The 20,370-nt window shown below is 44.6% G+C and overlaps 1 non-coding gene across 1 annotated transcript; it reads left to right on the top strand.

The window, feature by feature from the left end:
• Positions 1–16,251: 16,251 nt before the first annotated feature.
• Positions 16,252–16,323, top strand: TRNAE-UUC (transfer RNA glutamic acid (anticodon UUC)). The gene has a single exon. It is a non-coding gene; the product is annotated as a tRNA-Glu (tRNA).
• The last annotated feature ends 4,047 nt before the right edge of the window (positions 16,324–20,370 follow it).

Genomic DNA, 20,370 nt, shown 5'->3' with positions numbered 1-20,370 from the left:
TTTGCCCCCGCTCGCTCTGTACCTCACTGATCTATATTAAAATCTCATCTGTTTTCTGTCTCCTCATTACATTTCATACCATTTTGGCTCTCTCCTGTGTTTRTTAGCCTCCTACTGCCCATACATTATCCTCCCCGGAGGGGTCGATGTCATTTCCTTCACCAGCTCCACGATGTTGCAAATTTCTTTCACTATTGTAGAAAGCAGTGGGTTAGGAGGAATGTCCTTCCCCAGGCTCGGTTTCTTCAGTAGATCAAAAAAAGGCACTGCAAAGATCACTGCAAATAGCATGGTGAGGCTTTACCTTCCCTCACTATGGCCTTCACTGCTGTGGAGAGCCATGTGCAAATCCAAGATCATACTGGGAAGCACATTAAGGATACAGGCATGAAGGCAGGGGCTCTCAGGGGATGGAGATGAGGTTAGGTAGCTTTTCAAAAGTAAGTACCAAGAAGAGCTCTTTCAAACCTTGGAAGAGGGAAATAATTCTGGCTGGTCAGACCTTTCTTGGATCAGCTCTGTCCTCACACATCTTTCACATTTGCAGCTTGTTAGCTTTCACTCCCTCTCCTTGACCATTGGCCAGCCTTCAGCCAGGTGTGGTCTCCTTGGTGGAGACAGTAAATTCTGGAGAGCCACATGTCATGTGCCTGATGCCCACTCCTACACTGCACTTCTGTCCAGGATGACTGGATATTTTTGATACTATGTCATGAGTGCGATAGAAAACTTGGTATTGAAGGAGGTAAGGAGAGGGAGAGAGAAATATGGTTAAGTACTTCAGCCTGAGCTTTTTCCTCTACATTGTCTTGTGCTTTATTCACTTTCAATTTCTAAAGTGATGGACCTGCCACCATTTCCCTGGAGGGATTATTTCAGCATCTGATAGATCTCACTCTGGCACATGCTTCCTGCTACTCACCTTGCGTTTTCCCTTTCTTAATTTTATTTCACTGTTCTCAGCTCTAGCCCCTAGGCTGACAGCCATTCCTGTCCTCACTACTGACAGAGATTTTGGCTGGATTTGCAGGAGCTCTTGGTATTCACTGGCCAAGCCATTCCCACCAAAGCTAATGGTTTCAGTGGCGCACTGGTGTTTCCAGAAATCTGTTAGCCCCATCCTGGTGTTTTCAGGTTACTGATTCTGGAGATCCTGTTGCCAGCCCAGGACCACCCATTGAAGTTAGTGGAAAAGCTCATACCAGGAATGGGATGAGGCTGTAATCCCACAAATGTGCTAGTCTTTGGATTAGAAGCACTTACTGCTTAATATCTCCCTCWGATGGCTGAGAACATGTTTTGCTAAAGCAAACTGCAATTATGTTTAGTATTTTCAATTTAGCTTGACATGTTGTCTCTAGAAAGAAGAGATGTCTTTGTATTAAGGTCTCTATAGCACAAACAGTATCTCCAGCTCTTTCCTCTTACAGTTTTCCCCAAAACTCTTTCCCAAACTGAATGACCATGCTAACAGAGATGATGACAGCAGGCAGTTATGGTCAGCAGGAAGGACCTGCTAATGCACAGTTATTTCTGTCACAGCTAGCAGCATTGTGCAGCACTGGCCAAGAAAATGAAATCTGAGCCTGTGGGGAGGCCCGAGCAGATCCATAAGAAAATGCCATAGGAAATAGCTACATTACTACAGAAACCGGAGGAAGAAGATCATAGGAGCACAGTGGTGGACGGGGACAAACACTGTTCTGCTGCAGCTCTCCTCCTGTCAGCATATCCAGGGGCTGCAGGAAAAGAAATTTCCCCCCAAACTGATAGCCCACCTAGCAGTGATGGAGATGGATTGTCTTTTCACACCCTTCACGGAGTAATGATACGGTTATCCTGTCCTCTGTATCTTCTGTGTGCCACGCATGCCTAAGCACTACTTGAACCCTGTTCCCCAGAAACACAAGCCTTTACTAGGAGTGGGGAAGAAGGATACACCTACCGATGATTTTGGTCCCTAATCTCTCTGCACGATAAAAACATCTCCAAGGATTAAGGATGTCAAACATCTGGCAGCTACAGTACATCCTCTGGAGATCTTGACTCAGTGTATGCTTACAAGCTCTGTGGAGTAGACAAGAGCATTGACTCTTGGTTCAGTGCAGTCTGGGGAAACTTAGGATTATTGACCCCTCCTCTTGTCTTGGAGTCTGAATGAAAACTTGCACAGAAAACCTGGAAAAAATTCCAGTGCTGGGAAATGGGCCTTCTCATAAACTTAGCAGTGGTAGCAAGTCAGAGATACCTGTTCTGGAAGTCCTGAGACCAGGTATTCACACTCCTCTGCTTCTTGTAAAAGCCTTTTGCTTCCTTTCCTCCTGCAGAGATGAGGGCAAAGGTGAAGGTCTCCTTCCTCCATGTTTTCACAGGGAAGAGCAACAGACTGTAGACAAGGTGACAAAAAAGTCTGGAAACTTGCTTGAGCAGCACGTCCCAAAAGCAGAAGTCAGGTCGCAAGTCCAGGAATGTTATGCTGTGATCTACATGAACTTCTCCATGCATCTGAACTAGCTGTGACCAATGGCTCAGCAAAGCAACTTGGTGGGAAAAATGTAAGCCAGGTTTGAGTGGGCCATGTGACTGATGGGAAAGGGTGTAGGGGAGGTGGGAGGGATAAGGAGGAATGTCACTATCCTTGGACTGTCATCACTCTGTCATAGTGGGCTGATATGTTTAAATATATGCTGACGGGCTCCAAAGCTGTAGCTGGGATACGCCCAGAGGAATTCACCAAAGCCAGCATCTAAATAAGGAAATACTGAATGTGCTGAATACACTTGGAAAGCTGGTCCGTAACATGTATGGAGGAGCAAAGTCAGCAGAAGAACCTMGTCCCTTCCCCCTCCCTCCTTTGCATTAACATTTGCTTTCATATTACTACTGAACAAATGAAGACAACAGCGGTGTTATTTAACAGTGTGCGTTTTACTACCAACAAAGAATGGCCCTTTAAAACATGCAAAATGCTGTGTGCCCTTCCAGTGAAAAGTGGAATTGCATGTTTGGACGGAATGACCTAAACAATTAAAGTGCAGCTGGAGCATTGAAAGTATGGCAAGGACAGTTGAGTTTGGCTTGACTAATGTGAATGATGGTGAAAAGAGCAATTATTATGCTGTGTTAGAAGCAGAGTTGTTTGCCATATATTACACATAATGGCAACTCTTACCAGTGCTGGAGGATATTCAAAGAAGTGGTCCAAAGTACAAAACCATTGGTACTGAATCACTAAAGGCCATTCAGATACCATAGCAGTTGGCTTGCAGTGAAAACCTTGTTAAGATCCTGGATGCAATGCATAAACATAGGTCATGCTTATGCTGAGTCAAAAAGTTGAAAGCAGCTCTTGCGGCCAAAACGGAGTTGGCCTGGAAACAGCCATTGCGGGTACCAAAAGCAGTGAAATCACAGCAGTACAGGACTTAGCACTTGCTCACTATCGTGGTACTTGCCTGGGTTTTGTGTTGTTGGCTGAACCCCCAAAATTGCTATGTAGGCAAACACTGGGTTTGGTGAAAAGAATAAGCTTGAATATTGAATATTCATGCTACTGTTTTAAGAAAAGTTGCATAGAGAATARTTCTCTGACAAAATGACACAATACATCCAACATCTTGTCTGAGGCACTCAGAAAGAAAGCTTTAGCATGCAGGGCATTTTGAAATCTAAATGGGAGTGTTTGCCAAAGTGCAGGTGACAGTCAAAGGAGATATGTTGTATCTTTGGGGTTAGTTTGATGCAAATGGGCACTTGAAAAGAAACGTGATTGTTGGTTAGCCAAAGGCGAGCAGTAATGTGTGCTAAAAATGCTATTGTATTGATCGAAATGCATCTACAAAAACATCACTCTGATGTAAAACATGAGTAATCAGCAGAAGCTAAAGGCTATTTCGTAGAGCTCACAAACATGTGTTTTTGAATGCCCTTCATTAATAAATCAATAAAATGTTCATGTTGGCAGAGGGTTCAAAGGAGTCTTTGGTGAGCTGCTGGAGAACGCAGCTGTATCTCAGATGGGATGGTGGGTGCTGGGATGCCCAGAGACACTGATGTCTCCACTAGTGTGTGTCCAGCAGCGGCTGAGAATGGCAGTCCTGAGATCTCGCTGTCAGGCATAAGCTCATGTACAGCACTAATTGCAGAGCATGTGATCTGCCCCCTGCAGCGCTGGGGCTTCTTGGGACCAGCAGCCACGTAGTGGTTGTGCTACCAGTACCTGAACTGGGAATTCCTTGCACTCAGCCAGTGTAAAGGGAGTTTGATTTCAAAGAGTATATCCATTGCTCTTGTCATGTGTCTGCCACAAGGGAGATCTCCAGCAGCCTCTTTATAGATGTCTCTGATCCTGGCAGCTGGCAGATAGTCAGAACTGCTGTGGGTCATGGGAGACAGAAATTTAGGAGAAGATACCCACAGAGCTTGCATGCCAGAGAGACCTATGATGCAGCTCTTAAAGAGAGTTTGTTTTCTAATAAATGTTTGAACATCTGTTGCCTCCCATTGCTACCTCAGACCACCGGCCCCTCAACAATCCTGCTACCATTTACCTGACAGACTCAGACTATTTCTGTCTATGGACCCCTCTGTAGAACCTGGGGGCCAGGTGGGTTCCCTGAGCCCTTTCCCTGTTTTGCACTGGGAGGGCAAAAGACCCTGTGGAGGTTTTGGTACAGAACTGACAAGYTGGGCCCATCCCAAGTTACTAATGGGGTGCAGACCCCCTTGCCATGGTGCAGATTCCCTTGTCCTGATGCAGCCCCCCTTGTCCTGGAGTAAAACTGTGCTTGTTGCAGTTTGTGGGAGGTTACCGGTGAGTTTTGCAWACAAGTATCTCCTCTGTTGGCTCTTCTGCTTTGGATTAATGAACGCATGGCCCTGAAGCTTAGCTTTTACTTTCCCCTAGCTCAGCTAGGTGCTTTCAGTGCTGGCCTGAAGGGATYGTCTCTCTGCATGGTCTCTTCCTGGTTTGTATGAAATCCAGACATCTCTGTCTAGAGCTGGGTTAGGGGCTGTAAGAGACCAGGAGTGAGGGTTGAGGCCAGCTTCCTCCCCAGGACCTCAGTCTTGCACGGTTTCAGGCTTTCACATTTTCAATCACCTTCTGGCCACTCTGCTAATAATATTGCTCTTCTACTTCATCTGGGATATCAYGTTCCTTACATTTCTGCTGTAAATATTCAGACTCACTTTTCTTTGCCTAGGCCAGCTCGAATCAGSACCAGCTTTGGTCAGTAATAAAGGAGCTTTCTGGCTGCTCTCCTCTCCACAGAACCTACTGCTTGCAGTGCAGAGCAAAGCATCTTTTAAACACTTTCTGATTGTCTCCATGATGCTAAAGGACTCCAGTCCTGGAAGTGCATTTAGCTACTGCATCCTTCCACTCTTGTGATTTTCAGCTTGGCGTCTGAAAAAGATGGGAGTTAAAATATTTACTGGTGTGAAGTGCGGGTCCCTGTTCCTTCCTTTGCCTGCCTGTGTCTCCWGGATACTTCACTTTGAGGAGAAGTGAGGCTGTGAGCAGGCTGTATATCAGAGGCGTGTAAGAAGTTCTAGTGCAACAGTGAAGTGAATGGCTTTGGGAGTTCGGGAAACATTGCTTTCTCCATGCTGTTAGGTTGTGCAGCATGAGCTAAGCTCAAGCTTTCTCCTCCATGATCATAAYGCAGCCTGATGGCCCTGTCACGGCAGGAGGCTACGATGTGTGCTGACTCTGATGTGGCCCTGGGCTGCAATTGCACAATGGGTGTGCAGTGTGGGCCACCATTGCACCATGGCAGACATGTCAATGCAGAATGACAGTGACGCCATTGTACTTGAGGTCATTGTGGAGATGGCAATGGGCTGTGACGGCTCCTTTGCTGGGGACTGACATCAGTGGATGGCAAAGGGAGAGCTGTGTAACATGAAGGTGACGCAAGAGGAGTATGATGGCACCACAGTTCCAAGCAGTGCCCGTCATCCATGGTGGATGAAGAAGCAGATGCTGCAAGGACCAACCTCTTCAATCAGAGGCTGTAGGAGCTCCCTGTGGAACAATGGGCATGACTCCTTTTGGGACACAGGAGAAGGCTGGTAAATGACGAGGCTGTAGGACCACATACATATGGGCCTTGCTTTAAGAAGCTTGACCAGCCTGTCTGGGAGCAGCCCCAGCTCTCTAGCACAGGGCGTGTGGCCCGAGCTCTTGTGGCTGTGCCGTGACTTGTGAGAAGCATGTCCTCCCTGAGTTTATAGTCTAAAACTTGACTTTCTTAAGGAACCTAGAGATCAAAATTCAGTGTGGAGCCCATGGCCTCGTGCTTCTGCAGCAAGCAAACCACACGCTAAGGACTCGCGTGCCTGACTGGCCTGTCTCTGCCTGCCTCTTTCTCCACAGTCTCTTTCAGGCAGAAGCACCATAAGCCAATAGAAAAGCCAAACTTTGGCTCCCAGCTCAGCAGCATCAGCARCTCAAGCTACACCATGGTCCCCTGTGCCCCTGCTAACACCCCATGCTGCAGGTTCTGGGAACAAGAGTCCCAGTTTTCTGACCTTTCTACCATACAAAAGTTTGGGAAGGTGCTTTTTTAAGAAAGAGTTAAAGTTCTGTTGCACACATAATGTACCTTAYGGAGACCACCAAAAGCAAGACACTGAAAAAGTAACCTAGTATTTGGCCCTCTCCCTCCTTCAACTACCATTTTGTACAGTAAAATAGTGGTTTTACTTTAAGAACTATACATTTTTAATAGATTTTATTTACATAATTTTACTGTCTATTTAGATGAGTTTTAAATGCATTAACTGCAGCRTAGTTACCTCAGACCTTTGAAAAGAAGAAACTACAGTAAAGATTTTTGTCTCCTAATGTTCTGAGTTTCAGACAAAAATTATACTAGATAGGAATAGAAGATAGGAATGCTTAAAAAACATACTTCCACTGAACAAGAAAACACAGTAAGAAGAAAAAATTGTATTGGAAAACATCTATTTGCTCACAAAATAATGTAAAAATAATGAGTCCATATTCCTCTTTGATGTGTATGGCACATGCTCCTTTAAGGAGAAATTCTGTATTTCAGAGATAGTGTGCATATCGTGGAATGAAATGGTTGTTATGGCAACAACTCTCAAAAGCAAGTACTTAACTGAGAAATGTGTTCCACATAGCCATAGAAAAATGAAAACATGAAAACAGAGACAGGAAGAATGGACAAACAGAAGCAGTATGAGCTGGCAAAACCATTTCTGATTTTCAAGCACAGAGAAAAGCAGCACCGAACTAGGTTTTTCTTTCTCTTCTTCTTTTTTTCTTTCTAATTTAAAGCCAAAGTTTAAAGCTGCATCTGCTCCTGTAAGGTTTAATATATTTTTTATTTGATGTTGGTGATCCAATGCCATATCATATTAGTCCACTTTTACCGTGGTGTCAAAGGATGGGTTGCAGTTGGGGTGGTGTTTATTACAGCACCCGCATTCAGATAGAGCAGCCAGCCCAAGGGGCATGGCAAGCCTGCACCYGGAGAGGTTGTTCTCCAGGATCCCTAGGCTCTCCAGAAGGAGCCCTTCTTGGCTCAGAGCACTGTAGGGATCCCTGCCACGCAGGTCACCCGTGGGTGTGTAACCAGCTGCGTGTCATCTCTGCGCAAGCCTGTTGCAGTGGATCCGTGTTGAACACCAGACCTCTGGGCCAAGCACAGTCCCTGCAGACCCAGGCCACCACTCAGCRGAAGTTCAGTCCAAAGTAGTCCTTAGTTTTCTCATTGGCATGTCCCCAAACATGCATGTGTCCTGCTTGCCCAGGGAGTTGGAGACCTTTGAGTGGTGCTCTCGGGGCAGCGTGCATGGGGTATCCTGTCACTTCTTTTCGTCTTTGCAGATAAATATAACCCCAYTTTGGGGGATTAGGCTGTGGGCAGGTTCTCTGCTGGAGAAGTTGCTGGGTGGGTCTTAAGCCCCCATGTTTCCTGCAAGGCACTGCTGCAAGACATCATCCCTGTTTCCTTTGCCTCCAACCCAGCTTCTCCACACTGAGCAGCACCTTTGCACAGAAGCCCGAAAACACCATGGAAGAGTAAKGGAGAAGCCCAAAGCATTGACAGAGTCTCAGCCCTGGTGTCTTCTACCATCACATTCAGATGATCTAGAGACCAGACTATTTCCTACGCTACCGACAAAACGCCGGAGGCCATCTCTACTTCATCTGGGAGAAAAATCTTTCCTGATCCCCAAATCCAATCATGAATTTAACCCAGGACATGTGAACTAGGAAAAAGTTCTTGCAGATAGACACAATTTTATTTTGGTCTCCATTTCAGCTTTCTTGTATGGAAATCTGGATTCCTTCATCACTGGAAATATCTTCCAACTTCATAAAAATTCCAATTTTATAAGCACACATCTAATTCTTTCTCTAGCGTCCCAAGACTGTCCCCTGGCTGTTTAGGACTGCTCTCAAAACTGATACTTTTAATTCCATATAACCTGCCCTTTAACTGTATCCATGTCCACCTTGTAACTCCCATCTTCATTTCCAGACTCTCTACTGACAAAATAATTTCCCATCAGGCTCTCTATGCAATATTTTGTTAAACTTAGATAGATTAGTTCCTCTGGTCCTCTCTGTTTTCCTATTAAAAAGATATTAAATTAGTCTAACGTGATCTACTTCTGATGAAACCTTCCTGCAATTATTTCTCTCATTTTGTATTTATCCCTCTGTTCTCAGAGGTCCATGTCTTAGGAACATTTTGTAAGACAAATGAAGAGCCTGAACATGAAGCAGCACAGAAAAGAAAAAAAAAGTATAAAATTAGAAAAAAAAGAGTATAAATTTTCTTGTATTTCAGATAACCCAGCCAATCTTCCTGATTCCTTCAACTACACTTTTATATACAGCTTATCAAAGCACCTATAGAAATGACTGAGCTATAGGAGCTGACTCAACTCCAAAGTAAAGTGTGTCAGCTCTAACAGCTTGCCTGGTTCATTAGGCTAAAACCTTTTACTTTGCAATTGAGGTGGGCTAAATTCACAAGTAGTAACGAGTTAAATTACTTCAGCTCAGCTGTTTTCTTTTGTATATCCATACCTGTCCTTACTTTATCTGCATGACAGACCATTCCTGGCAAAAGATAAAATGGGCTGGAAGCCTGATTTTCTGGATGCAAGCCCTAGTTTGTGGCATCAGTGGCTTTGCCTTTTGGTCTTGTTCACTCTATCTGAGTTTGACTAGCCTCAGCTTGGTTCAGGTCAGGTCTCATAAAGGCATTTTATTTGAGTGGTTTTCACTGTGGTAGGGCTGGCGTTGCACACCTTGCTATGAATTACTGCACTGAAGCACCCAGCAACTGCCCAGGGAGTATGGAGGGTCATCATTAGTGGACAACATCTTGTATTTAGTGAATCTAAGTTTATCCTCAGCTGGTGAGGCCTTGCAGACTGTAGTAACACTAAATGCATCTCTTTGGAAGGAAGAATAGCCCTTCAGCTGYAGGGACAAGTGGGGATGGCAGCAATGTATCCCCACCACTCCTGCCTCTCCCTGACCTCCTCAGATCAGTTTCTGGTATCTCCCAGATGCTGATGTCTCTCAGGTTCACGTGCAGGGCTGGATTCATCTCACCTGACTTCAGCTCTCTTAATATAAGGCCTTTCTCTAAGCTGTTTGGGCTCCTTCTGTGATCAACAGTGGAGACAAGTGTCTCCGGAGCACAATTGTCCTCAAACAATGTCTAACCCGCGTAGCTAAAGCCCTCTGCCACTGGGAGCATCCATTCCTCTCCACTGACTTCTCTGAGCTCATTACTAATGCCAAGTTTTGTTTGGGAGACAGATACAGACTGACTGGWTGAGCATTTATTCCATGTTATGTGTGACAATTGAAGAGAAGGATTTCTCAATCCAACCCAAGTGGCGGCAGGTTTGCAGAATCCTCCTTTGTAAATAAGTCACTTACGTGTCCCAAAGGCAAAGTAAGAATTTATAAATGAAAACTTTTTCAAATAAATCTTTTGTAGGATTTATAAACCTTCTGATCGGATTTGTAACTCCAGACACAGATTTGTACATTTGCTGCAAGATYTGAAGGATTTAAAAATCCATCTCCTGACTTGTGAAACAATCTAATGTTTTAGAAACCAGGTAGCTAAACGTAAGACTAAAAGCACACGACACTTGGGTCTGAAGGTTTAGTGACAGGATTTATACATTAGAACGGGGAGATAATGTAACTCAGGTGTATTAAATCCTGATTTATTAACAAACTCAGAAGTAATAGCTTTACAAATAACTCCCAAGACATTCAAAAGAGCTTAACCCTTAGAATACTAACATTTGTCAGACTGCTGTCTCCGTGAATGCTAAGCAAGTTGTTTAAATATACAGGAGAAAATTCAACTTGACTGCAGACAAGCAGACGGTTCCTCTCCCTGGGGCTCCTGTTGTGGGAGTCATGAGCTCCTTGAACCTCATCTGAAAAAGGAGCATCCCCCATACAGTGCTCTCGCAGCTCCTTCTGGCCCAGGGCAGTCTCTGTGATGCCTTTTGCTCCAGGCATACTCAAAAAAGACAGAAGTATTTCTCCTGGGGAGGCTCTGCCTACATCATCCCTCTTGGGCAGTCTCAGGCTTTGTCCAGTTGCTGTACATCCAGGTGCATGTCTTTGACCTGCTCGAGGGGTGGAGATGTGGTGCCTCCACTCCATGATGATGAGGCAGGATTTCAACCAGTTATTTAAATGATCTGCATGCCCTGACATCTTCTTATCTCCCAGGTTTGCCAACAACCAAAAGCTGATTTCTCCCTAGTCACAATCAATTCTGCCATAATTTTGCCTTTGACAAACTTGGTGGAAAATAARGTTTTTTGCTTCAGAAGCAACTATTCTCTGTTCATGTTTGTGCCAAATGCACCAACATAAAAAAACAGCATTCCCAGAGCAGTTGCAATTTTTTAGATAGAAAAACCATAATTACCTGGAGGAGTCTGACAGAGCTGCTAATTCCCCTCTCCTCTTTCCTCTGGTGCCCTATTAGCTTTTGTTTAACATAATTGAGTTCTCACGGCAGTGGCATGCCCCAGCGAGCAGAGTGTTTCAGGATTGCCCTGGGCACTTAACAAGCTCTGCGGGTATCCAGACCCTCGTATGGATAGCRAAGCCCGGAGTGTTTTCAGCTGGTGAAAGAATCTGATGCTGTTCATGTCCAAACTTATTTGGAAACAAAATGACCGTTCACAATAGCTGGCTCTATTAATGGTATAAAGTGCACTAGAAAATGATTGTGAAAGTAATAGCTACTTCTTAATGAGAGAGCCAAGAGCACCAACAAGGGCCAGAGCTCCATGTGATGAGAGAAATGGAATGGAAAAGACACTTGACATCTCTTYTACGTTCAGCTTGCACAAACATTCTAAAAAATTAACTCATTCTWGTTGGTGACATTCTCTTCTTTCTATTTGTCTCTGCCAAATAGAACATTTGGATCATTTTTCTATGCTACTTGGATCAGGATTGATCATATGTAGTGTGAGAGCACCCAGAAATCAGACATTGAGCAGCCATGGGACAGAGACCTCCCTCCTGCTCCGGTCAGTGGTGCGTCAGGGGTATATGTCACTGTGCTCTGTGGGCTGTCATCATGCCACTCTCACCAGCATTCTGAGAGCCCTAGACCTTTCCAAGTTTCAACAAATATATTTAAGATTCAAAGTGAGTTGAACTGTCTGCTGTGGTGCCCTTTATGTGTTTAGCTTTTGTGTTTTTCAGCTTAGACACCAAAAGGCATCAGGAAAACTTTTCAACTTCTCTCCCAAGTTGGCTCAGGCTTGTGGTGGACCAAAGTCCTGGTTCAGCAAAGCATTCAGTTACTTGCTGAACTTTAACCACATCCTTAAGCTCATCCTTATTCAGGAAAGCTCTTAAGCATGAGCTAAAATCCTGAGGGATTTAAACATTTTGGTAAATCTAGAAAGTCCTGGGCCTGCTGTTTCATCCCACTGAAGTGCGCAGCAATGCTCTCACTGACTCAGGCAGGACTGGGCTCAGTGTGTCTCCCTGAGCCGATTTTTCTCTGCGTGGGGCTCCACCACAGGATGAGGCCACGGTCACCTCCAGACATGAAGCAGCTAATAGCTCATAATAAAGTTAATAAACCCATAGCTTGGGGGACAGAACGGGATGGGAACAGGGAGAGTGGAGGGGCTCGCTCTCCATCCATCTGTTCAACCATCCATCTGTCTGTCTGTCCATCCCTCCAGGGCCTCCCTGTGCTGAGTCTGTCTCTACACCCTGTGCAGGGGAGACACCAACCATGGGCAAGCAGAGGGTCAGCAACACGAAGCACAGCAGCAGCTGGGGAGGAAGTGGGGATGGTGTGTTATTGATTTAATCAGGTGAAGACGAGGAGTCCTTCAGGCACCCATGCACCCCAGCTCTGTCTGCACCAGCTTCCACAGTGACAGATGAACCCAGCAGCTTTGCTGGGTGAGGCCTGTGCTTCCAGTGTCCTTCTCATAAGCTAGGTGACCRGAAAAAAGGGAAAGGGTTAAAGCCAGAGTAATTAATATAAGAAGACTGTTCATTATTATAATATGTCTGCGTATCATTAAATTTCATTTGAGCTTTAATTAGACAATTCTTTTTTATATAAAAGTCTTTGTTGTGTCAATTAGTTGATTGACTATCATCTGGTTTCTGGGTTAGTGAAACCTGATCCACTGCGAATGAATTTGTTTATCAGGGAAAAGGGACCAGGGAATGGAAAAAATTCAATTAAATGTCAATGTGTGGAGTGACAAGCAGCATTCAATAGGGCTTTTAGTTTAATTGCTTGTATTTCATTAAGAGATTTATTTATCAAGAGAATTCTTTATTTTCAAAAGATCTTGGATGCTTGTTTGCTTCCGCTTTTTAAGGTACAGTTACAGTATTCTAAAAATAGGGAGCACTCTTTTAAAATTAAAACACGTACTTTATTGTGACATGTCCCGAGACTGTTACATCATCGACATATGTAGTGACAGCCTTTTGAGGACATCCACGTGCAAACTGCTGGGAAYGGGGTGTATCCCCACGTCAGGCATTTGAAAGATCTGCCGGTCCCTCTCCTGCTCTATGGGCTGTGACTACACTGAAAATAGTGTGCTAATCCTGCAAGTCTGTACGAGTAGAAAATTATTCAGCTCCCAGCCCTGGGAACACGCTGCTTTAAAACTTTTAAAGGCTGTAAATCCCTTTGGGAGGAATGGTTTTCATTCACTTGCGGCTGACAAATGAAAATGAAACAGCTTTTGGTAGGGGACTGGCAGGCACCCTCATAATACAACATATTTGGTGTAAGCCAGTGTTGTTACACAAAGGCATCCCCTGGAGTATGTACAACCATGCTGGTACAACACACTGAGCAATGAAGTTTATTTTGGTAACTTTCTGTTTATTTCTAATCCAACATAAAAAGTGTGGGTAGATAAGTGTGCAGCTCAGTTTGTTTGAGAGATAGTAGCAGGCTTCCAACAAAGCTTCCAAATGTTAAATGAATGATTATTTTCCTGTACATCCAGAGAAACTACAGGAGCAAGAAATCCACATTTGCAGATGCATAACTGGTTCGGCTGAACATGGTTTGCAGGGCTCACCCAGGCAGGGGTGCTGAGGAGAGCTGCAGCCAGGGAGCCCCTCTGACGTCCTCCGAGCTGTCCTCTGCTGACGCAGGAAACTCTGTCATATATTGCTTTGGTAATCTTGAAATTAGCTTAATTCTGTGTSCTTGGTAGATTTTCTATTCAGATTTCAAGGCCTTGGGAGCAGTGTGAGTCTCTTTGTGGATCTGTGCAGTGTCCAGCAGAAATCCTGGTAGGGCCCCTGGGACTTCTGTATGGTAAGTAACTCTAATGAGCACTAATTACACCCAGCACATGGGGGATGAAGATGTTTTCTAAAACATATCAGTACAGTTTAGCAATTTCTGCCATGTCTGTATTCTGTGCCCCTATTTGCTTAGAAAGTACAACCAAGACACGTTATGTTCTTGGGAACTCATTATTTCTCTTAGTGACGAGAACACACTTTCAAAGAGTTCAGATAAGATGTTGGGAGGCACTGCATGAAGTGACTGGCAGTGGTATCTTCCCTGAACATTTTATCTGCATCATGACAAACACCGGGAAGCCTGGCCTGTTACATGAGCAAAACAGAAAAGCAGGACACTGAGAGGTAAGCCTGGCTGTTCTCTCTTGGGATGGACTGTCACTTTAAAAACGTGCTTGGAGGAYGTAAGTTTGGACAGAGGAGAGCTGGTGTGGGTGAAGAGTCAGTATTTTCCCTGAACCTGTTAAGAGGGGGRAAAAAACAGCCTTTCCAAGGAGGCTTTGAGGAAGAGGGAGAAGAAGTAGCTATACAGAAGGAGGCTATACTGCATGCCAGTACTGAATAATCACAAAAAAATCCTGCTTTTCCGGTGCTGGACAAGAGCTCTAGAAGAGCGATAGCAGTGTACTGTGAGCCTGCATATGGCCATCAGATACTGCTCCCCTGTGTCCGTTAGACCTGGGTGTACAAAGCTTGAGGTCACATTGGAGCCCACAGGTTTTAAGCATTAGATTGGCAAACCATGGCCCTTGGGGATATATGTGTCTTCATGGATGCCCAGACATGGATAGACCCATGAAAGCTGAGCCAGGGAAGCAGAAGTTTGCTGTAATTTGTGGCTATGGGAAATTGGATTTTCATTAAAAAAAAAAAGAAAAAATTCTTGTGAAAAGTGTCCTCACTGGGAAAACAAACACCCATGCACTCACCTCCCCCAAAGCAAAACCTGCCTGGGAGAGGTCCCTGATCTGATTAGATGCCTTTGCAGTAAGTGCTTTGGAAGCACTAGTCAAGCTCTTGGGATTAAAAAATCTAGGTTTTTTATTTATTTTTGCTGAAAATGAAAAATATTCTATTGGGAGAAGAAAGGTTTTCCAATCACACTTTCTGAATGTCCTCCAGGAGCTGCTGACTGTGGGCATGTGATGGGGTATTAGTATTGTTCTGGAAGTATGCTCCCCATCCTTGCTTCGGAGGGCCTGGTTCCTCTCCCRCTTCCCTGTCCCAGACCTGGTGGAGAGCCCCAAGGCAACCATGCAAGCTGACAGCCCCACTGCATTGAACTGRGCCCTCTGGCTCATTTTCCGCCTGGGGAATGTCTGCTCTTACCAGCATTTGTRACTGCTTCATCTGTCCTGGCTCTCGTGACACCTCAAAGATGTGCCAAGAGTTCTGGGAAGCTGCTCAGACCTGCCTCACATTATCAGTTTTGGGGACTTCCTTGGATAGGGAAGGAGGGATCACATCCCATATATTGGCTACSAGATGTCCTCGTCCCAACCTTTCACTCCACAGAAGCCCTCATACTGCRGAACTAATTGAGATATCTCCTGTCTTTCCAGCTGTAAACCAATGGTGGAGATCATTTCTGGGAAGCGCTGTAAGAAGTTGGTTCATTATGCTGAGCAGCTACATCCCATCAGTCACAAATGTTTTGTTTTCATCTCTAAGTAGCTGAAGAAGTGTGTGCCTATCAGTAAATCTCCATCATTCCAACTGCAGCGTGTTTCCTCAGATAAGGGTGCTGTGTAATGGCAATTATGTTTTCATTTGTTGTGAGAAAACTTAATACGCAGAGTGGCAGAAATATTATTCATCCTCTGTTAATTATGAGCTACTTACTGTAGCGAATCATGCAAAAACAAAAAATGCAATCAAATAAAATAAAAGGGAAATGGCTTGAGTGCATGCCTTCATGCCGTGTGGAATTAGCTCCTGCAATGCTCTGTCACTAATTATYGGTTAATAATGTCTAGTTGGCTTGGGTGTGACCTTGCTTTCAGCACTGCAGTGGCAGAATTCCCTGTGGAGACGGGTGCAAGGACCCATGTGTGGSCAGAGCCAGGGGGATTGTGCTCTAGGAGTGCCCAAATGAGTGAGCAGCAGACCTGTGGGATGGGGCTTGCGGCTAATCCTACTCCTGTGTATCCTGCTGTGGGAATACACTAACTCCACTGGCTTCAGTGGAGCTGCAGAGAGAGTCAAAGCAGAGTTTCAGCAGAGTCACGGAGCTCAGACYATCGCATKTTTTAYTTTGCTGTTTTTTCCTCTGCTAAGCTTTGGGATATACCAGTAAAGAAAACCACAGGATCATTCTACAGGGCCTAGGGCCTTGCCAAGGAGCAGGGGCTGTCTGTCTATGCAAATCCAGAATCAAGTAACTGCCACCCACAGACATGTGGTCCCACATGGTCTAGCGGTTAGGATTCCTGGTTTTCACCCAGGCAGCCCGGGTTCGACTCCCGGTGTGGGAAGAAGTGTATTTAATACCATRCCTGTTTTTAGGCTCCCTTAAAGAAAAATAATGACCTGCAAGTCCAGTGGAGGCCACCAGGATGGTCAGGAGTGGAGCATAYCATGGACCCTGAATGCTGGGTCTCTTCAGCCTGGAGAAGAGAAGACAAAAGATAAAACTAATTGCTTTCTTCAACCACCTGATGAGAAGGTGTAGAGAAGGAGTCAGGCTTTTTTCTCTGAGGTGTGCAGTGGAAGGATGAGAGGCAACAGACACAAGTTGGAGAAAGAGAAGTTCTCATTAGGTATAAAGAATAAGTTTATCACCAGGTGGGCGATGAAACACTGGAATGGGGGTCAGAGAAGTTGTGGGGTCTCTGTTCTTGGAGATATTCAAAACTCAAGTAGACAAGCCCAAAGAAACCTGTTCCAACTAGACCTCTTTGGAGCAAGAGGTTGGACCATAGACCTTCAGAGGAACCTTCTGACCCAGATAGTTCTACTACTCTCAGTCGCTGGTTTCATGAACCAGCCAGCAACTATCCCTTTACAGCTTGGGTTCTCAACCATCTAGGAAAGCTATCCTAGTATCATGAGACCTGACCATGGCCAAATAGACAATGGGAAACAGAGGAACTCAGATGACCAGAGACAAGGTCATGGGAAAAGCTTGTGGCACATGTGGGATGGGACAAGGCAGGAGCAGACAGGAACGGAGAAGGATGGGAACAAGGACGGGTCAGAGTCTGAAACTCCCAAACTAGGGGAAATACCAGGGATGTGTGGCAGTGCTGGTGAGTTGTGATCACAGCCTGTGACTTGTGCTGCAAAGTGGGATTGCTCCTCTTACCCAGCCATCCTTTGGCTGGGACTAGTGTTTCAAAATGTTCTTTCTTGGAAGGTGTTAGAATGGTTTTAATTTCCCTAGGGACAAGATAGAAGGTTYTTCATCGCAGTGAGCTGCCTAAGCTCTCTTCACCTCTCTAATGACCCAGAGGATGGCTCTGCTGTGATACTGGATTACCTTAGAAATCAGTGAGGCACCAATCTAGTCTTGGAAGCAGTGAAAATTACCCCAAAACATTTATTTGAGATGGCAAGGAAGACTTCTTTGAACAAACTATCAAGGAAGTAAGGCTGGAAACACTGCTTCCCTGATGGAGCTGCTGTTGTGACAGCGTATCTGTACACTCTGCCCCTGCAGCTACCAGATCAGTTACACCAGGCCTGCAAAGCACTTATGCATGAGTATAAATTTGTCCTGTGGGTGAGAGAAGAATGAAGTAACAAGGGTGCAATTTGTACAACAGCTCAGCACCGAATGAGAATTGTTGGTAATGCATTTTTGAGCACTRTAAGCTTAATAGCCTGACACAATGCAGCAAGCACTTTAATTCCCAAAGCAAGATTTTTTTACAAAAAGTAATAAATAGCAATTGTAACATCTCTAAGTGAAAGATCACCATAGATCTATACCATATCTAATGAGAAACTTCCTTCTGAGCTCATACCAGCATATATATATAAGAGGAGGGAGGGACTATCTCGATTTTACCTGCCCTATAAGCTAAATATATATATGTACATAAAGGACAACACGAGATCTCTATCTGATACCTCTGCACAGTGCTACAAGGCCTGGATAGTTCAGAATTCTATGACACTGTTGAATAACTTTGCCTTTGTCGTGTAAGTATTTCCAGCTGAGTTGCTCAGATCATAGTAGAGAACACATCAGACCTATAACTCTATCACCGAGTACATGCCCTAAAAAAGACACAAGTTGCAAACAATGTGATTTGAGTCATTTGAATAATGACGAAATTCTTGCCTACTTGGATCTTTTCAGGAATGACCAGGAACAGAAAAAAAGAAGTGAGATTCATTATCTCATCCTTCAGTTGTGAATTTTTTTTGCTCAGCTCCGCTGCTGGTATTGAAGGAGCAGATGCTTCCTTACTGTGCAGAAACCCATCGTGTGAAACAGTATTTTAACAGCTTTATCTGATATTTTATATCTCACTGTCAAACACAGCAATGATTCCACTTCTATTTGGGTAAGTAATCTGAAAAGAAGGCAGCAATAATCTCTCAGGAGAGCCAGGCACGGGACTAATTACTCCAGCTAGAGATTTGTAAAGACACATTTTCAGTGCTGGGATTTTATCATTCCACAGGGTAATTAAAAGACAACCCTATCAAAGGRAATTCTACCATCTTAAATATTCTTTTTCCTCTATGAAGAATAACCCTTTCCAAGCTCAGCCTTGAGATCACTTCATTTTCCAGTAGCATGTCGTGGCTCTTCATGATTCTTGCCTCCCAGCCAGCTCAAGCAGTGAAAATACCATGCTTAGGAACTTATAAAGGGTGGGCAGAGAAGCAGCTATTTCTGTGCTGCCTATGAACGACAGTGGGAAGGAAGGAGTGAAAGATGCTGTGAACTTGCTTTCTTGAGGCCAAACCCAGGAAGAAATTATCTGGCCATTGCAGAGGTTTAAAGAGACACGTCTCCAGGGTATGTTGATCAGATTGTCAAGTCCTRTATATTGGAGTCCTGCCTGAAATTCAGTTCTTCGGTGAAGCACTTACTGAAATCAGAATTAAGAAGCCTGTTTATTGCAGTGGGTTATGGATCAGCCACCTATTGAACTAGGGTCCATGTCTCGGGAACAGAAATAGTGTTCGTGGCTGCAGCAGAGAGTAGTTAATGTGTGCTCTTACGCACAGAGGTTGCCCTTAGGCCATCTTCTGTACACCCATGTGTGGAGCAGTCACTGTCCGGTGTGAGGAATATATTACTGCTTAGATGATCCTCTTGAAGTTTGCACTGTACCATGCTTTCTGCACCAGGCTGGCTCGGTACAACAAGCAATGATGGTGACATCCTGCCAAGGTGACAATGGCAGCATCTTTCACCTCCTTTAGAGTCACATCAGAAGAGCAATGAAACCTGGACTCATGGAAGGATTATCTTTCTTCAACGGGTTCCTCTCTTGAATGGAGGCAAGGTATAAAGCAGAGTTCAAAGGTGAACGACTGGCAGAGGGGACATAGGCATATTCATAAATGGCATGGAAGGACAAGTTACAGTCAGGGTTAGATCTTTCTTTATCCAAACAGGTTGATCCCCACTAGGTGAACAAAAGTCAACTCATCTAATATCCAGACTTTCYTTCACTGGCTGCTTCTGCGTTTTCCAAAAGGCTTTGGGCCATGTGCTCCTCCGGGTTGCTTTGAAAATCCAAGCATGGGCATTGTCTCGGTGGGCACTGCATCTCCCCCAGGGCAGCTGGGGTGCTTGTGGACAAGGTGATAACAACATAGGATGGTCCAGGYAGGTACGGAGAGCACATCAGGATTGCCTACTTGATGCCAGGCCAGAGCAGCATGGGGCCTCTTCTGCTTTGTCCTGTGTCCCAGACAGCCCATTTCTCCATCCTTTTCAGGATGGGTTCAGACTTGCTCTCTTTTAAAAAGAGTTTTACGTCCAGGTCTAATTTGAATGAAAGCAAAGATTTGGAAGTTAAGGAGTTAATTTTTAGAGAGACTAAAAGTTTGGAGCTGCCTTAAGTGTCCTTGAGTAGAAAAGGAAAACACTGGCCATAGTTTGAGAACAGGGCACTGCAYCTGCACCTGGTCTTGTCTTCAGCAGTCCTTTCTCGTCTCCTTAGTGCCTCTTGACATATACTGGGAATGGGAGTGTGACAGGCCAGTGAGACTGGTGTGACATGTGTAATGAGAATGAAGTATTATAAAAAGCAATGATATCACAAAATTAGCATCACCCAACTGCCTGTTCCTTAGCATCCTGTCAAATTCATCTTTATCTGGGCATTGTTTAATTGCTAATTGTTATATTTATTTATTTTTAACTTCCTGTGAGCATGTAGAAATGTAAATTTAGCATTAGAAGATAACTTAACAAAGGATTCTTTTTTAGAGAGATTCACTATTCATATTACAGCTTTCAGGGCTTTTTCTCAGGATGGGAAATTTTTAGGCTCCAGCTGCGCCAATTCCAGCCAAACTGTAGCAGATGGCAGTTAAAACTGCGCGGCAAAAGA

Source organism: Rhea americana, unplaced genomic scaffold, assembly GCF_003343005.1.
Source record: "Rhea americana isolate MKP2758 unplaced genomic scaffold, rheAme1 scaffold_4, whole genome shotgun sequence".
Taxonomy (NCBI): domain Eukaryota; kingdom Metazoa; phylum Chordata; class Aves; order Rheiformes; family Rheidae; genus Rhea; species Rhea americana.
This window is presented reverse-complemented; position numbering and strand designations above follow the sequence as displayed.